This window comes from Apodemus sylvaticus, chromosome 14 (genome assembly GCF_947179515.1).
Source record: "Apodemus sylvaticus chromosome 14, mApoSyl1.1, whole genome shotgun sequence".
Taxonomy (NCBI): domain Eukaryota; kingdom Metazoa; phylum Chordata; class Mammalia; order Rodentia; family Muridae; genus Apodemus; species Apodemus sylvaticus.
The window spans coordinates 51847404-51865479 of NC_067485.1; positions in this window are offsets into that span (position 1 = coordinate 51847404).

Here is an 18076-nt window from a genome sequence, read left to right on the forward strand (position 1 = left end):
ATGGAGTACTATTCAGCCATTAGAAACAATGAATTCATGAAATTCTTAGGCAAATGGATGGAGCTAGAAAACATCATACTAAGTGAGGTAACCCAGACTCAAATGGTGGCTCATGGTATGCACTCACCAATAAGTGGATATTAACCTAGAAAACTGGAATACCCAAAACATAATCCACACATCAAATGAGGTACAAGAAGAAAGGAGGAGTGGCCCCTAGTTCTGGAAAGACTCAGTGAAACAGTATTCGGCAAAACCAGAATGGGGAAGTGGGAAGGGGTGGGTGGAAGGACAGGGGAAGAGAAGGGGGCTTACGGGACTTTCGGGGGGTGGGGGGACTAGAAAAGGGAAATCATTTGAAATGTAAATAAATTATATCGAATAAAAAAAAAGAGCGATTAAAAACACTTAGGCCTTTTTAATCTGTACAAAGCAAAGCAGAACATTTCATCACCATAAAGCAACTAGTCTTCATAATACTTAAATTGTCCACATAAGAATTAGATAACAAAGATAAAAAAAAATAATAACAAAACATTGCTATTATTTTCTACACAGTTTTCACAATGGCAACAGAACATTTCCCTAAACACTTGACAACTAATTGCTCTTTTAAAAAAAATCCAGAGTGGGAAGGGTTGGCTGGGAAATCAGGGGGAGGGAAGGGGGCTGATGGGACTTTCGGGGAGTGGGGGTCTAGAAAAGGGGAAATCCTTTGAAATGTAAATAAAAAATATATCGAATAAAAAAAAAGAAAAAAATCCTAGTAATTATTTCATTCCCAATTCAGTGAGTGTCCTGCCCAATACAGTGAGTGATATCCTTCCAAATTGAGTATTGTACTACTCAGTTCAGTCCCTATATCATTCTAAATTCTGCCTGTGGATTTCTTCTCAATTCCTTCAGCAGTGTTCCCATTTAGCTGCTCTCCTATTCAGTAGAGTCCATTAATTTTTTCCACTGAAACTCAGATGACCTTTCCCAAGTCAGTCAACAATTGCCTTTTGAATATTTTCAGTGATTGATTTCCCAATCTAGTCATCTTTTGAAATTCAATCAGTGATATCTTTCCCAGTTTCATCTGTGATTTCTTTCCAGTTCATCAGTGTTCTTGTTCTGTAGTGGGATTCAATAAATGTCCCCTGTAATCCTAGGCATTTGAATACTGGATCTCTAGTTGTTGGCATTGTTTATACAGATTCAGAAGGTATGGCCATTCTGCAGGAAGTATGTCACCTCACCGGGACTGAGATTTGAGAGTTTAAAGACTCACTAGATGCATATTCATGCTTGTGGTTCAGCATGTGAGCTTTCAACTTGCTGCTTCATTCCTTGTGACTGCTTCCCGATGCTTCTGCTCCACCATCACTGACTCTAACCCTCTGAAACCGTAAACTCAAATAAATTATTTCTTCTACAAGTTGACTTGACCATGGTTTTTTTATCATAGAAATAGAAAAGTAACTAACTCAGGAGTTGGTATCAGAGAATGGGCTATTACTGTGAGGGCCAGATCTGGTTGTGTTTTGGAGAAATATAGAAGACTTTGGAATGTTGAACTAGAAAAGCAGTTAAGCTCTGTAATCATGGCTTAATGGACTTTCCTAGCAGGAGACTGCAAGAGACTGTAAAAAGCAACAAAGACTCAGTGAGGTTCAGATTAGGAGGTTTCAAAGGGGTGCAGGAGTGCAACTCCACCTGGGATAAAGACAGTTCATATGTTAGCAAAGGATTTTGTTGTTTTCTGCCCTTGTCCTAAGAATTTGCCTGAGGCTAAGTTTAAAAGGAATGTGCTAATTATTTTAGCAGAGAATTCAAAACAAGAATTTAGAGAGTCTAATGGTTATTGGTAACCACTCTTATGTGGGTCTACTATAAAAAAAAAAAAAGAGCAAATGGGAAAAAAGAAGCAAATTAATATTTGGAAAGTACCAGCCCATTGACAAACAATACTGACAAACAATAAGACTTGTGCTGAAAGAGATAAGATTGACATCACTAACATAGGCACTGGAATAAAACTGCACTGGAATAAAAGTAAGGGTACACTCAGAGCAGGACCCTACACAAATAACCTCTAGACTTGTGAAAGAGAGAATAATGCATTTTCTACTCCTTAAAAACAATTGCAATCAGAAGCCACTACTAATGTGCCTCAAGGGATCAGGGTTCATCCCCAAGTAAAGGTCACATTTGACAATATCACCCATAGTATGCCAGCTTTACAGTCATAAAGCATGCATGTGTAAAGGTGCCATAAAATCTTTCTCTACATTTTCAGAGTTACTGAAGCCATGCAATGTGTGACATGGTGGGGGGCATGCCCAAAGTTCCTGAGAGGGTAAGAGGCCGTCACAGACCACTTCATGAAAAAAAATGAAGCCTCAGTTGTATTTGAGACCCCAAGATAATTGCAGACATCTGAGAGATCTTTATCAAGAAGAGCTGTGGACTAAGATTAGTGAAGAATGTTGAAAGCTGAAAAGTGGAAGGACAGAACCTCTAAACTCTTTGACATCAAACATGAAGGTACAGAATTTAGCATTTTCCCTGCTGGGTTTTGGTCTTGCTTTTACCTAGTCTTCCTTGTTATGTCCTTATTCCTCATTTTTGTAATATATTCTTTGTATATATTCTTTGTCATTGTCTGTTGAAAGTACACAAATTGCTTTTTTTTATTTTACAGGAGTTTACATTTGAAAGAGTGCCTTAAGTCTTGGGAAAGATTTTGAATTATTGAAGCAGCATTGAGACTGTGAAAACTATGGAGGCTTTTAAAGTTGTACTAAATGGATTGTGCATTATAATATGGCCATGAGACTATGAGGACCAGGAAGATAAATATTTTGTGACATTTGAATAGTTGGTCTTCAGTTGATCGATTCTCACTTCATTTCTAATTTTCTGCTTCCTGCTTGCAGTTTAATATGTGAACTTTCAGCTTGTTGCCCAAGGTACATTCCTGTCACTTGCAACCTCCACTCTGCCATCATGAACTCTAACCTACTGGAACACTAAACCCAAGATCTTTCTCCTGTAAGCTTCCTTGGTCAGGGTGTTTTATCACAACATCTGAAAAGAAACTAATACACCTTCCTAATTCAGTTAGTGATCTACCCAGTTCAATCCACAAGCCAGTCACTGGTATCCTATCAAATTCAGTCCAAGAGCTCCCTGTCAGTTCAGACACTGACTTCCTTATCAATGAAATTATTTTCAGCCCAATTCAGTGAGTCACTGTATCATTCACATTCAACAATAAGCCTTTGAAATTTAGTCAAAAATCTTTCTCCCATTTTTGTCAGTGAACATACTCCTATTTTACTCATTCATACCCTTCCCAACACAGTCAGTGAAAATCTCTCAATAGAATGTTTTCCTTCTGAACTCAACCAGTGATCTACAACCCAATTTAAACAGTGATCCCCTTAATAATCCTGTGATTGTTCTTCTTCCCTATTAGGTCACTTTACATCTGGTAAATGACTTGCCCAATTCATTGATTATTGTCTGTCCCAGCTCAGAAAGTCAGTGATCTCCTTTACAATTCAGAGATCTCTGTTATAGTTCACTGAGTGATTTACTTCCCACTATAGTCATAGGTTTCTTCCCATATCAATGAGCAGTCTTCACAAATCTGTGCATGATCTCCTTAATTAAGTCATTTTCTTCTATCCCAACTCATACATTGATATACATTCCAATTCCACCAGTGATATCTTTCCCAATTCAGTCATTTTGGATTGTCCCAACTGACACATTGATCACCTTCAGGATTCAGTTAGGGACCTCCCTCCCCTTCAGTGTGTGCTCTCCCCAATTCTTTCATTGTTGCATATACAACCCAGCATCTTCATCTCATTCAGTTAGTGATCTTTCGAATTTAATTACAAATCATGAATCTGTTTGCTAATTCATCATCTTGTTTCCCATTCAGTGTTCTTAACATTTTTGTAGAATTTCATATGTGAGTACTGTATTTGTGCTGTTTTCCTACCCCCCTTTTCACAAGCCCCTTTTGTGCACCACCCCAATCCCCTGATAACTCTAAAAGTCATGGCCACTTTTGAATAACAATTAGGGGGATTATCCCTGGGGAAGATTGACTCTTCCTCTCTTACCATTCATTATTCATTATCTTTTCATCTGAGGCGGGTCCCCTGAGATTTCCTCTTCCATATTGTCATGTCAATTGATATTATCATTGTTCCAGTCTTGGGCAAGGAACCATATTGTTGAAAATTCATTGGTTTAATTTCCCTGTCATGTGTGTGTGTGTGTGTGTGTGTGTGTGTGTGTGTGTATGTGTGTGTGTGTGTGACAAGTCTCAAAGCAGATGCCCTGGTCCTCTTGATCTTATAAACTTTCTCCTATCTCCATTACATTCCCTGATTGGGCTTTCTATATAGTGGCTTCTTATAGATACTATAGATGTATCTACTTGGGGTAGGAACCTATGATTAGTTCTATGAGTTTTTACCAGTTGTGCTTTCTCTAATGTCTCTAACTGCTGGAAAGCAAAACAAAAAAGAACGCTTTTTGATAGGTTAAAAACTACACTTATCTGTAAATATAAAGGTATTAGGAATACAGTTAAAGATTATACTACTTTGAAGAAGTCACAGTTCTCATTTAGGTTCCATAGCTCCATCAGACATGAGTGTTTGACTTAGTTTGCAGAATCAGGCATAAAGTCCATTCAGCTGAGCAGTCCTTAATCTGATTAGATCGGCGTTAATTACTGCCAAGATATAGTATCACTATTGCATGTTTGGACACATCTTGCTTTTCTGGTCATGTTTGTGGTTTGTAGAAATCACAGGTAGGTGAGACTATTGATTGCTTTTCTCTCATCACAATTTGGATAGAATCTTCTCATACCATAAAAGATAATACTCAAGGAGGAGGATTCCTGGTTGGATCCAGCTCTATTCCTCCAAATCTTCTGACAAACATTTATGGTATCTTCAGCAGTTGGGACTCAACATTGAATTCTGGGGGGCACCTAATGACAGTAACAATACTCTATATTATTTTGGGAGTTGTTTGTACTTCCTAGACCAATGATTCAAAAGGCTTCTCCAGCATAGTACTGGGGGTTTTGTTAGATACTATCTGGATCTTAGCAGAAGAATTATCACCCCAACTAAAGTAACTCTATTTAAATCATGTATATGTATATAAGTATTCTTATGCATGTTATATGTAATTTTATATAAACATAAAATAATGCAATTCCTTATAGACTGTCTAAACATTTTTAGTGTGACTTATGATTTGTCTTTCCCTCTTCCTCTACACTACATGCCCTTCCATTCTGTCTCCCCAGCTAGTCTCCTGCAGCTTCTCACGTTTCCTCATTCATAGCACCAGCACTTTGTTCTTATCTTCTATCGAGTGCCTTCTCACTGCATGGTCCCTTTCACTTTGTTGAACTCTACAGTTACTCCAGCTTACATACTGTATTTGTTACTTTTTTCTATTGTTATTATAAAACATTGAGACCAAGGCAGCATATAGAAGGAAGGTTTTATTTGGGACTTATAGATCCAGAGGGATAAGATTCCATGACCATTGTGGCAGGAAGAAAGGCAGCAGTCAGGCAGGCAGGGCACAAGAACAGGAGCTGAGATCCATGCACTGGAATTGAGGAGTACACTGAGGATAGTGAGATTTTCAAGCTCCAATGCCGACTCTAGTGACACACCTCCTTCAACTGAGCCATATCTTCTACCGTTCCAAACAGTTCCACCAACTATGGATCAAGTAGTCAAAATACATGAGTCTAAAGAGGCCAATCACATTTAAATCAACACATATAATCACATCTAAAGATTTGAAGCTAGTAAGACTAACAAGAGAGAGTACATAGAACTTGACTTTCTGAGCCTGGGTTACATAACTAAGTATATTTTCTATTTCTATGCATTTACCCGAAAACTTCAGGATTTTTATTCTTCACAGCTGAATAAAATTCTACTGTGTATATGTAGCAGATCTTCATTACTAAATCATTAGCAGACAAAAATTTAAGTTGTTTCAATATTCTTAGCTATTATGACTAGAACAGCAATGAACACGGTTTAGCAAGTATCTAAGGAATGGGATGTTGAGTCCTTTGGATAAATCTCAGCAAGTTGTATAGCTGGATCATATGGAAGATCAATATTTAGCTTTGTAAAACTTCGACAGTTATTTCTAGAGTTTCTGTGTAAGTACTGAAATCAACTACTATCATTTGGTGAATGTTAATCCATGTCTCTATTTCTAGAAGTATGTTTCCTATGAAATTGGGTAGACCAAAGTGTGGTGCATATATGTGTAGGATTGCAATCTTCTTGATTCACTATTTTCAATCTCTTCTGACTAGTTTTACTCTGAAGTCTATTTTGTCAGGTATTAGAGTAACAATAGCATCTTCTTTCTGAGATCCATTTACTTGAGCTACAATTTTCCATCTTTTCACTTTATGCTGGTATCTATCTTTAAATCTGAGTTTCTTAGAGAAAATGGAAAGAAAAATTTTGTTTCTTAATGTATTCAGCTAAACTTTTTAATTAGGGATCTGAGGCCATTAATCTTTAAAATTATTGTTAAAAGTTATGTGTTGGTGGAAGTCATTTTATTGGGATTCTTTTTGTTTGTTTTTGCTAGTTGATTTTAGTTGTACTATGTGTTTCAGTCATTATAGCATTATTTTTGTATAGTCTCTTTACTAAGCTTACTGCTCTTTTCAATCTGAAATAATGTTTCCAGTATCCTCTGAAAGGTTGGTTTGGTAGACTTGAATTCAATAAACATGTATGTATCATGGAAATATTTTTCTTTTTCCATCAACTATAAGAGATAGTTTTTCTGGGTTTGATGGTCAACGTATGAGCATCAGTGGTCCTTGGACTTTGGGAATAGGACAAGCAGAGGTTGTCATTTTGGGCTGGCAAAGAGGATAAACTGGGTATTTCAGAGGGTGACCATTGACTAGAGTTAGGCAGGCTCAACAGACTAAACCAGACCAAAGGGTGTTTAATCAAGACTATGCCTAGAAGTTGTATTTAACGCAGGTTGGGTAAGATTGTGTAAATTACACCCTTCTTAGTGTAACCTCCATCCCAATTTAGTCAGTGATCCTCTTTCAAACTTAGTTAGTGATTAAATTAGTTTCCTAAATTAGTCTATAATTTCAATCCCAATTCATTCAGTGATATTCTCAGTTTCATTTGTTATCTCAGTCCCAATTCAATGGGATAGAGAGCTAAACAAAGCATTCTCAAATGAGGAATACTGAATGGCTGAAAAGCACATAAAGAAATGGTCAACATCCTTAGTCACCAGGGAAATGCAAATCAAAACAACCCTGAGATCCTACCTTTCACCAGTCAGAATGGATAAGATCAAAAACTCAAATGACAGCAAATGCTGGCAAGGATGTGAAGAAAGAGAAACATTCCTCCATTGTTGGTGGGATTGCAAGCTGGTACAACCACACTGGAAATCAGTTTGGCAGTTCCTCAGAAAATTGGACATAGTACTACTGGAGGACCCAGCTGTAGCACTCCTGGCCAGATACTTAAAAGATGTTCCAACATATAACAAGGACCCATGCTCCACTATGTTCATAGCAGCCTTATTCATAGTAGCCAGAAGCTTGAAAGGACCCAGATGTCCTTCAACAGAGGAATGGATACAGAAAATGCCAGTACATTTATACAATGGAGTACTCGGCCATTAAAAACAATGACTTCATGAAATTCTTATGCAAATGGATGGAACTAGAAAATACCATCCTGAGTAAGGTAACACAGTCACAAAAGAACATACATAGTGAAAGGATGAGAATTACAGCCTAAAAATCTCTAGTGCCTAACTCTCAAATGACCCCAAGAAGTCAGAAGTTTAAAATGCTATCTTGCTCCAAAGAAGCTCTAAGTCCAGCCTTCTAAGGGCTCCCAAACACCTTAAATCCCAGAGCCTGCTCTTTGTTAGAAACAAGGTGAAAGGTCGCATACCAGAGCCCACCCTTTGTTAGGAGCTAGGCAAAAGGGCCTTGAGTATGTGATCCTGGCCCCATAAGGTAACAGGAAATGAGCTAATTAGTCGCTTATCTTGCTTCTGTAAACTGCTTACACCATCACCTCCACCCAGGAGCTCACACAGCTATAGACCTCCAAGGAAATAGGAAACTGATTGGTTCACTGAGTACGGGCTTGGGTAATTTAAACTGATTGGCCTAAAAGCTATGGAGTGGTACAAATTGATTGACTCATACTATGTGGGCTCTCGATGCTAAGGAATGATTGGTTTGTGATGTGCGGGTTTTGTTGTAAACCCATAAAAGCTGTCCTGATTTGGCACTCAGGGTTCCACAGTCCTCAACCCTTATGCAGTGTATGACTGTGAACCCCAGAGACTCTCTAATAAAATTCCTCTTGCTGTTGCATCAAAACCGTTTCTCATGTGTGATTTGGGTATAGCTTTCCAAGGCATGGGGTACTGGGGTGCCCTTGTTTTTTGGGTCTAAAAATAGTATGCACTCACTGATAAGAGGATGTTAGCTCAAAAGCTTGGAATACCCAAGATACAGTTCACAGACCACATGAAGCTCAAGAAGAATGAAAACTAAAGTGTGGATACTTTGGTCCTTCTTTTTTTTTTAACATATTTTTAACTTTTTAATTTTTTTAATTCGATATATTTTTTATTTACATTTCAAATGATTTCCCCTTTTCTAGACCCCAACTCCCCGAAAGTCCCATCAGCCCCCTTCCCTCCCCCTGTTTTCCCACCCAACCCTTCCCACTTCCCTGTACTGGTTTTACCCTATACTGCTTCACCGAGTCTTTCCAGAACAAGGGGCCACACCTCTGTTCTTCGTGTACCTCATTTGATGTGTGGATTATGTTTTTGGTATTCCAGTTTTCAAGGTTAATATCCACTTATTAGTGAGTGCATACCATGATTCATCTTTTGAGTCTGGGTTACCTCACTTAGTATGCTGTTCTCTAGCTCCATCCATTTAAAAAACCACACAGTCATTTCATTGGATGCTGAAAAAGCATTTGACAAAATTCAGCATCCTTTTGTGCTTAAAGTCTTGGAAAGAACAGGAATTCAAGGCCCATACCTAAGCATAGTAAAAGCAATAGACAGCAAACTGGTAGCCAGCATCAAACTAAATGGAGAGAAACTTGAAGCAATCCCACTAAAATCAGGGACTAGACAGGGCTGCCCCCTTTCTCCTTATCTTTCCAATATTGTACTTGAGGTACTAGCTCAGGCAATTAGACAACATAAGGTGGTCAAAGGAATGCAAATTGGAAAGGAAGAAGTCAAACTATCATTATTTGCAGATGATATGATAGTCTACCTAAGTGCCCCAAAAAAACTTCACTAGAGAACTCCTACAGCTGATAAACAACTTCAGCAAAGTAGCAGGTTATAAAATCAACTCAAGCAAATCAGTAGCCTTCCTATACTCAAAGGATAAGCAAGCTGAGAAAGAAATTAGGGAAATGACTCCCTTCACAATAGCCACCAACTGTATAAAGTACATTGGGGTAACTCTTACCAAACATGTGAAAGATCTGTATGACAAGAACTTCAAGACTATGAAGAAGAAAATGGAAGAAGACCTGAAAAAATGGAAAAACCTCCCATGCTCATGGATCGGCAGGATTAATATAGTTAAAATGGCCATTTTGCCAAAAGCGATATACAGATTCAATGCAATACCCATCAAAATCCCAACTCAATTCTTCACAGAGTTAGAAAGAGCAATCTTCAAATTCATCTGGAATAACAAAAATCCCAGGATAGCTAAAACTATTCTCAACAATAAAAGAAATTCTGGGGTTATCAGTATCCCTGACCTCAAGCAATACTACAGAGCAATAGTGTTAAAAACTGCATGGTATTGGTACAGTGACAGGCAGGAGGATCAATGGAACAGGATTGAAGATCCAGAAATGAACCCACACACCTATGGCCACTTGATCCTCAACAAAGAGGCTGAAAACATCCAATGGAAAAAAGATAGCCTTTTCAACAAATGGTGCTGGTTCAACTGGAGGTCAGCATGCAGAAGAATGCGAATTGATCCATCCTTGTCTCCTTGTACTAAGCTCAAATCCAAATGGATCAAGGACCTCCACATAAAGCCAGACACTCTGAAGCTACTAGAAAAGAAACTGGGGAAGACCCTTGAGGACATCGGTACAGGGAGAAAGTTTCTGAACAGAACACCAATAGTGTATGCTCTAAGAGCAAGAATTGACAAATGGGACCTCATAAAATTACAAGGTTTCTGTAAGGCAAAGGACACCATCAAGAGGACAAATTGGCAACCAACAAATTGGGAAAAGATCTTCACCAACCCTACATCAGATAGAGGGCTAATATCCAATATATATAAAGAACTCAAGAAGTTAGACTCCAGAAAACCAAATAACCCTATTAAAAAATGGAGTACAGAGTTAAACAAAGAATTTTCACCTGAAGAACTTCGGATGGTGGAGAAGCATCTTAAAAAATGCTCAACTTCATTAGCCATTAGGGAAATGCAAATCAAAACAACCCTGAGATTTCACCTTGCACCAGTCAGAATGGCTAAGATTAAAAATTCAGGAGACAGCAGGTGTTGGCGAGGATGTGGAGAAAGAGGAACACTCCTCCACTGTTGGTGGGGTTGCAAATTGGTACAACCACTCTGGAAATCAGTCTGGTGGTTCCTCAGAAAACTGGGCACCTCACTTCCAGAAGATCCTGCTATACCACTCCTGGGCATATACCCAGAAGATTCCCCAGCATGTAATAAGGATACATGTTCCACTATGTTCATAGAAGCCCTATTTATAATTGCCAGAAGCTGGAAAGAACCCAGGTATCCCTCAACAGAAGAGTGGATGCAAAAAATGTGGTATATATACTTTGGTCCTTCTTAAAAGAGGGAAGAAAATACTCACAGGAGGAATTATGGAGACAAAATGTGGAGCAGAGACATAAGGAAAGCCATCCAGAGATTGCCCCACCTGGGCATCCAATCCATATACAGTCACCAAACCCAGGCACTACTGTGGATGCCAAGAAGTGCTTGCTGACAGGAGCCTGATATAGCTGACTTCTGAAAGGCTGTGTCAGAGCCTGACAAATACAGAGGTGGATGTTCTCAGCCAACCACTGGACTGATCATGGGGTCTCCAATGGAGGAGTTAGAGAAAGGACTGAAGGAGCTGAAGGGGTTTGCAACCGCATAGGAAGAACGACACTGTCAACCAAGTAAACGCCCCCACACCCACCCCCCAGAGCTCTCAGGGACTAAACCACCAACCAAAGAGCACACATGCGGGGACCCATGGCTCCAACTACATATGTAGCAGAAGATGGCCTTCGTAGTCATCAATAGGTGGAGAGGTACTTGATCTTGTGAAGGCTCAATGCACCAGTATAGGTGAATTCCGGGGCAAGGAAGAGAGAATTAGTGGGGGGGGGGGGGGGGTGGCAGTACCCTCATAGAACAGGGGGAGGGGGTATGGGATATGGGGTTTGTGGAGGGGAAATCAGGAAAGGGGATAACATTTGAAATGTAAATAAAGAAAATATCCAAGAAAAGAAAAAAAGAAAATTAAAACAATGCTCTCTTCAATAATATCAGTAATTACATCTGAATTCAGCCAGGAATCTTCTCAATTCAGTGATTCATGTCCTTCAGACTTCTATGATTTTGATGCCAATTATAGATCTCCTTCCCAATTTATTGAGTAATCCCCTTCTCAACTCACAGAAATCTCCTTCCTAATTCAGGTAGTGATTATATTCTCATATCAATTACTGATCTCCTTCCACTTCAGGGAGTGATTTTCTTCCCAATTGCGTCATTGTTGTCTGTCTCAATTCAGTTATTAATCTCTCTATCAATTCAGCCAGGATTATTGCCAATTCACTGAATGACTTCCTTCCCAATTCTGTGAATGTTCTTCCTAATTCATGGACTGTTTGTTCACTGTCCTACTTCACTGATCTCTTTCCCACTTCAGCAACTAATCCCCTCTGAATTTCAGTGAATAATCTCCTGTCCAAATAAGCTGTCCCTACCCCCTCCATTATATTTTTCTCAATGATCTTTTCAATTCAAAGAGGGAATTTTCTACCTAATTCTGTGAGTGATCTTTCCAATTGAGATATCTGCTTAGCTATTTAGTCTACATTATCCTTCAAGGAGCTATTTACTTTCTGGTTTAGCCAGTAATTCTCCGAGTTCATCAGTGATCATTTTCCCAGTTCACTGAGTAACATCCTTCCAAATTCAGTCATTGATCTCCTCCCAAGTTTGTCAGAGATCTTCTGAATTCAATGACCTTTTCCTCATTTCCATCAGTGATCCCTGTGTCATTTCATTCATTATCTCCTTCCCACTCCATTCAATTATTTTCGTTCCCCATCCTATATGTGATTTTTCTAATTTAGGAAATAATCACTGTCTCACTTCAGTCATCACTGCTCTTACACCTGTGAATGACTCCTTTGAAATCCAGTGAGGAATCTCTTTCCCAATTAAGCATTGTTTTTCCTCCCCCTCCCCCTGCTTCTATGAGGGTACTCCCCCACCGACCCACAGATTCCTGCCTCCCTTCCCTGGAATTCCCCTACACTGGCTAAGCATTGTTTTTTCTTCCCTAATTCAGCAGGTGGCCTTTTGATTAATTCAGTCCTTGTTGTTTGTTTCAATTCCTGCAGTTGCCTACTTCATAATACAGTCAGCATACTCCTGCTGGTTTATTTAGTATTGTTCTCCCCATTTCAGTCAGTGAGCTCCTTCCCAACTCAATCAGTCAGTGAACTCCTCCCCATTTCACTCAGCAATTTCCTCTCCAATGCTATAAATGGTGTTCTTCCTAGTTCAGACATTGTTGTTCCAATCCAACAAATGATCCTCTTCAAAATTTAGTCTATTATTACTTCCCAGTTCACTCACTGATCTCCTTTCTTATGTAATTAATAGTTTTATTCCCAATTCAACCAGCAATCTTCCAACTTCCATGCTCTTCAGAATTATGGATATATTTCTGACTTGCTCAACTGAGCCTTGCTCAGAAGGCTCCTTAGTTTTCTTATACTCAGGAAGCAGCACCCAGTCTTCTCTCAAGAAGCCAATTGCCTTTTCCATGCAAAATAGAATCGCTGAATTAGCTGCAGCTACTTTCTGGTCTCCCCTTCAGCACCATACATAAGAAGCATGAAAACATACCGGGTGGGAAATCTGTGTCAACTCAACATGCTCATTCCAGATGGCCATGTGCTACCTGAATATAAAGCAAGTTGCAACAGGAAACCTGGATTTAATTACAAGAAAAGAGTTTGCATGTAGGAAAAAATATCTGGCCAGAAAATAATCAGTCAGAAAATTTCCAATCTCAAGAACACAATGATCCTATAGCTGACATGAAGGATAAAGAATATAGAGAAGGAAACCCTGGCAGTGATGTTTTAGAGGTCTTCTATGGTGCTGAAACTTCAGAGCATTTATTCTTTTCCCAATGTCAGCACTTCTTTTTCAATGTCCATACTTTTAACTTAATATTTATTCATTGTTTACATCTGGAAAACAGGTGCACCTTGTCCTTGGCCCATTCTTGACTCTGTTTCTAGTCTCTTCCTATTCCTATTCTTGTCCTTCAACAACTCCAGGGCTTACAACAATGTATTTTTCCAGTGCCTGATACTGCGCCTGGGATACACTTCTCATTAGATGTTTAAAGAAAGCTGGACAGAATGGATAGCCATTCTTACCTGATTCAAATACATACATGCATACATACATACATACATACATACATACATATGTACATACATATAACCAGCTTTTATCAGTTTCTGTAAATCTCCAACCCAAAAAAAAGCCAAGTTAAAAAAAAATCACAGCTCAATTAATTAGAATACAAGCTACACGCCTAGATTGGGAAGATCTACCACTATACTACTCTATTTCCCATTTACAAAATCCCATATAATTTGCAGTTTCTCTAAGCCACTTACTTCTACTCCATCTTCCTTCTACCTCCTTCTCCTCTGTCATCTTCTCTCTCCTCCTCCCTCCTTTCTCCCCTAAATTTTTCAGCTCCACCTTCCCTCTTACTGCCTAATGACTGGCTCTAGCCTTCATTTCAAAACTTAAGGTAGGGAAAAGGTTCATAAGACACCTGTATACATGATCTACTCCTCATCTATAGCCCCTCCCAAGAAAGCTAAATTAACATCAAAATACAAGACCAGGGCTATACACAACAGCTATTCATTTAGCTTAGTCTTCAACTTTGTAGAAAAGAGCCATGATAAAATCTCTTGGACATGGACACAGGAACTGCAGAGCAGGCAAGGACAGTATACTTCTGGTTTCCATCTGAACCCTGGAGCTGACCCTGTACAACTATCTACACCTCAATACCACTCCCAGGGGTGCTGACATACCTAAGATCAGAGTTATTCACACTCCAACCCCTCCCAGAGAGAGCTAGTTTCCCAGGAGTGCTGGAACAGCAAAGACCACAGGCTCACAGGCAGGACAAGCTCCAGTCAGAGACAGGAAAAACAGCTAATGCCAGGGATAACCATCTGGCCAGATGCAAGCACAAGAACATAAGCAACAGAAACCCAGGTTACTTGGCATTATCACAACTCAGTTCTCCCACCATAGCAAGTCCCGGATACCCCAACACACCCCAACAACAATAGTCTAATTTAAAATCACATCTAATAATGGTGATAGAGGAATTTAAGGAAATTAATTGCTCCTTTAAAAACAAAACAAAACAACAACAACCAAAAAAAAAAAAAAACAAAAACAAAAACAAAAAAAAAAACCCAAGAGAATAGAAGTAAACAGGTAGAAGACCTTAAAGAGAAACATATAAGCCCCTTAAAAAATATAGGAAAGCACAACCAAAAGGGTGAAGGAACTAAAAAAAAAAAATCATTCATGATGTAAAAATGGAAAAAGAAACAATAAGGAAATCACAAAGGGAGAATACCTCAGAAATAGAAAACCTAGTAAAGAGATCAAGAGTCATAGATACAAGCATCACCAACAAAATACAAGAGATAGAAGAGAGAATCTCAGGTACAAAAGACACCATAGAAAACACTGACACAAAAAGCAAAGAAAATGCAAAGTGCAAAGAGTTCCTAACCTGAAACATCCAGAAAATCCAGGACACAATGAAAGGACCAAATCTAAAGATAATAAGCATAGAAGAGAACAAAAATTTCCAAATCAAAGAGCCAGTAACCATCTTCAATAAAATTATAGAAGAAAACTTCCCCAACCTAAAGAAAGAAATGACCATAAACATAAAAGAAACCTACAGAACCCCAAATAGATTGGACCAGAAAAGGAAGTCCTCTTGTCACACAGTAATAAAAACAAATGCACAAAACAAGGAAAGAATATTAAAAGCAGTAAGGAAAAGAGGTCAAGTAACATACAAAAGCAGACCAATCAGAATTACACCATACTTCTCAACAGAGATTAGGAAAGCTAGAAGATCCTGGGCAGATGTCATATAGACCCTAAGGGAACAAAAATGCCAGCCTAGGATACTTATACCCAACAAAACTCTCAATAAATATAGATGGAGAAACCAAGGTAGTGCATGACAAAACAAAATTTATATATCTTTCCACATAACCAGCCCTTCGAAGAATAGTAGATGGAAAACTCCAAAACAAGGAGGGAAACTACACCCTTGGAAAAAGCAACAAAATAATCTTCTTTCAACAAACCCAAAAGAAAATAGCCACATAAACATAAATTCACATCTAACAAGAAAAATAACAGGAAGCAATGATCACTACTTGTTAAAATCTCTTAACATAAGTGGACTCAAATACACAATAAAATGACATAGAATAACAGGCAGGATAAATAAATAGGAACCAGCATTTTGCTGCATACAGGAAACACACCTCTGTGACAAAGTGAGACACTACCCAAGAGTAAAAGTCTGGAAAACAATTTTTCAAGTAAATGGTCCCATAAAACAAGCTGAAGCATCCATTCAAATATCAAATAAAGTCAACTTTTTGTTAAAAGCAATCAAAAAAGATAAAGAAGGACACTTCATATTGTAAAAGGAAAAATCTACCAAGATGAACTCTAAATTCTGAACATCTATGCTCCAAATCCAGGAACACACACATTCATGAAAGAAGCTTTACTAAAGCTTAAAGCACACATTGCAACTCATGCAATAACAGTGGGAGACTTCAACACCCCACTCACAGCAATGAACAAACCATGGAAACAGAAACTAAACAGAGACACAAAGAAACTAACAGAATTGTGAACTAAATGGATTAAACAGATATCTATAGGACATTTCATCCTAAATCAAAAGAATATACCTTCCTCTGAGTACCACATGGTACCTTCTCCAAAACTGACCATGTAATTGGTCACAGAACAGGCCACAAAAGATATAAGAAGATTGAAATAATGGCATATACCCTATCAGAACACCACAGACTAAGACTGGCCATCAATAATAACCAAAACAAAAAACAAAAAAACAGAAAGCCCACATACACATGGATGCTGAACAACACTCTACTCAATGATAACTTGGTCAAGGAAGAAATAAATAAAGAAAAAATGATGTTTTAGAATTTAAAGAAAATGAAGGCATAACATACCCCAAATTATGGGACACAATGAAATCAGTGCTAAGAAGAAAACTCATACCTCTGAATTATTCCAAAAAGAACCTAGAGAGAGCAGACACTAGCAGCTTAATAGCACATCTGAAGGCTCTAGAACATAAACAAATAACCCAAGAATAGTAGATCTCAGGAAAGAATCAAACTCAGGGATGAAGTTAACTATGTAGAAACAAGAAGAACTTTACAAAAATTCAGTAAAATCAGGAGCTTTGTCTTTGAGAAAATCAACAAGATAGATAAACCCTTAGCCAGACTAACCAGAGGGCACACAGACAGTATCCAAATTAACAAAAGGAGAAATGAAAAGAGAGACATAACAACAGAAACAGATAATTAAAAAAGAACATCAGATTCTACTACTACAAAAGCCTATACTTAACAAAACTGGAAAATGGATGAAATAGACAATTTCTTAGTCAGATACCAGATACCAAAGTTAAATCAGGATCAGATAAACCATCTGAAAAGTCCCCTAACCCCTAAAGAAATAGAAGCAGTTATTAAAAACTTTCCCAACCCAAAAAAAAAAAAAAAAAAAAAAAAAAAAAAAAAAAAAAAAAGCCCAGGACCAGATGGGTTTAGCACAGAATTCTATCAGACCTTCAAAGAAGACTTACTACCATGATTCTTCAAACTATTCCACAAAATAGAAACAGAATGAAAGCTACCCAACTCATTCTATGAAGCCAAGGTTAAGCTGATACTGAAACCACACAAAGACCCAACAAAGAATGAGAACTTCAGACCAATTTCCCTTATGAATATCGATGCAAAAATACTCAATAAAATTCTCACAAACAGAATCCAAGAATACATTAAAACAATTATTCATCATGATTAAGTAGGCTTCATCCCAGGATTTCAGGGTTGGTTTAATGTACAGAATTTCATCAATGTGATCCACTTTAAAAACAACCTCAAAGAATAGATGCACAGTCATGTTATTAGATGCTGAAAAAGCATTTGACAAAATTCAACATTCCTTCATGTTAAACACTTTGGAAAGATCAGGAATTCAAGGTCCATACCGAAAAATAGTAAAAGCAATATACAACAAACCAGTAGCCAACATCAAACTAAATGGAGAGAAATTTGTAGCAATCACACTAAAATCAGGGACTAGACAAGGCTGCCTTCTCTCTCCCTATCTATTCAATATAATACTTGAAGTTCCAGCTAGAGCAATTAGACAACAAAAGGTCAGGGGTATACAAACTGGAAAGGAAGAAGTCAAACTATTACTATTGGCAAATGATATAATAGTATATATAAGTGACCACAAAATTTCCACCAGAGCTGATAAACAATGTCAGCAAAGTGGCTGAATATAAAATAAACCCAAGCAAATCAGTACCCTTCCTATACACAA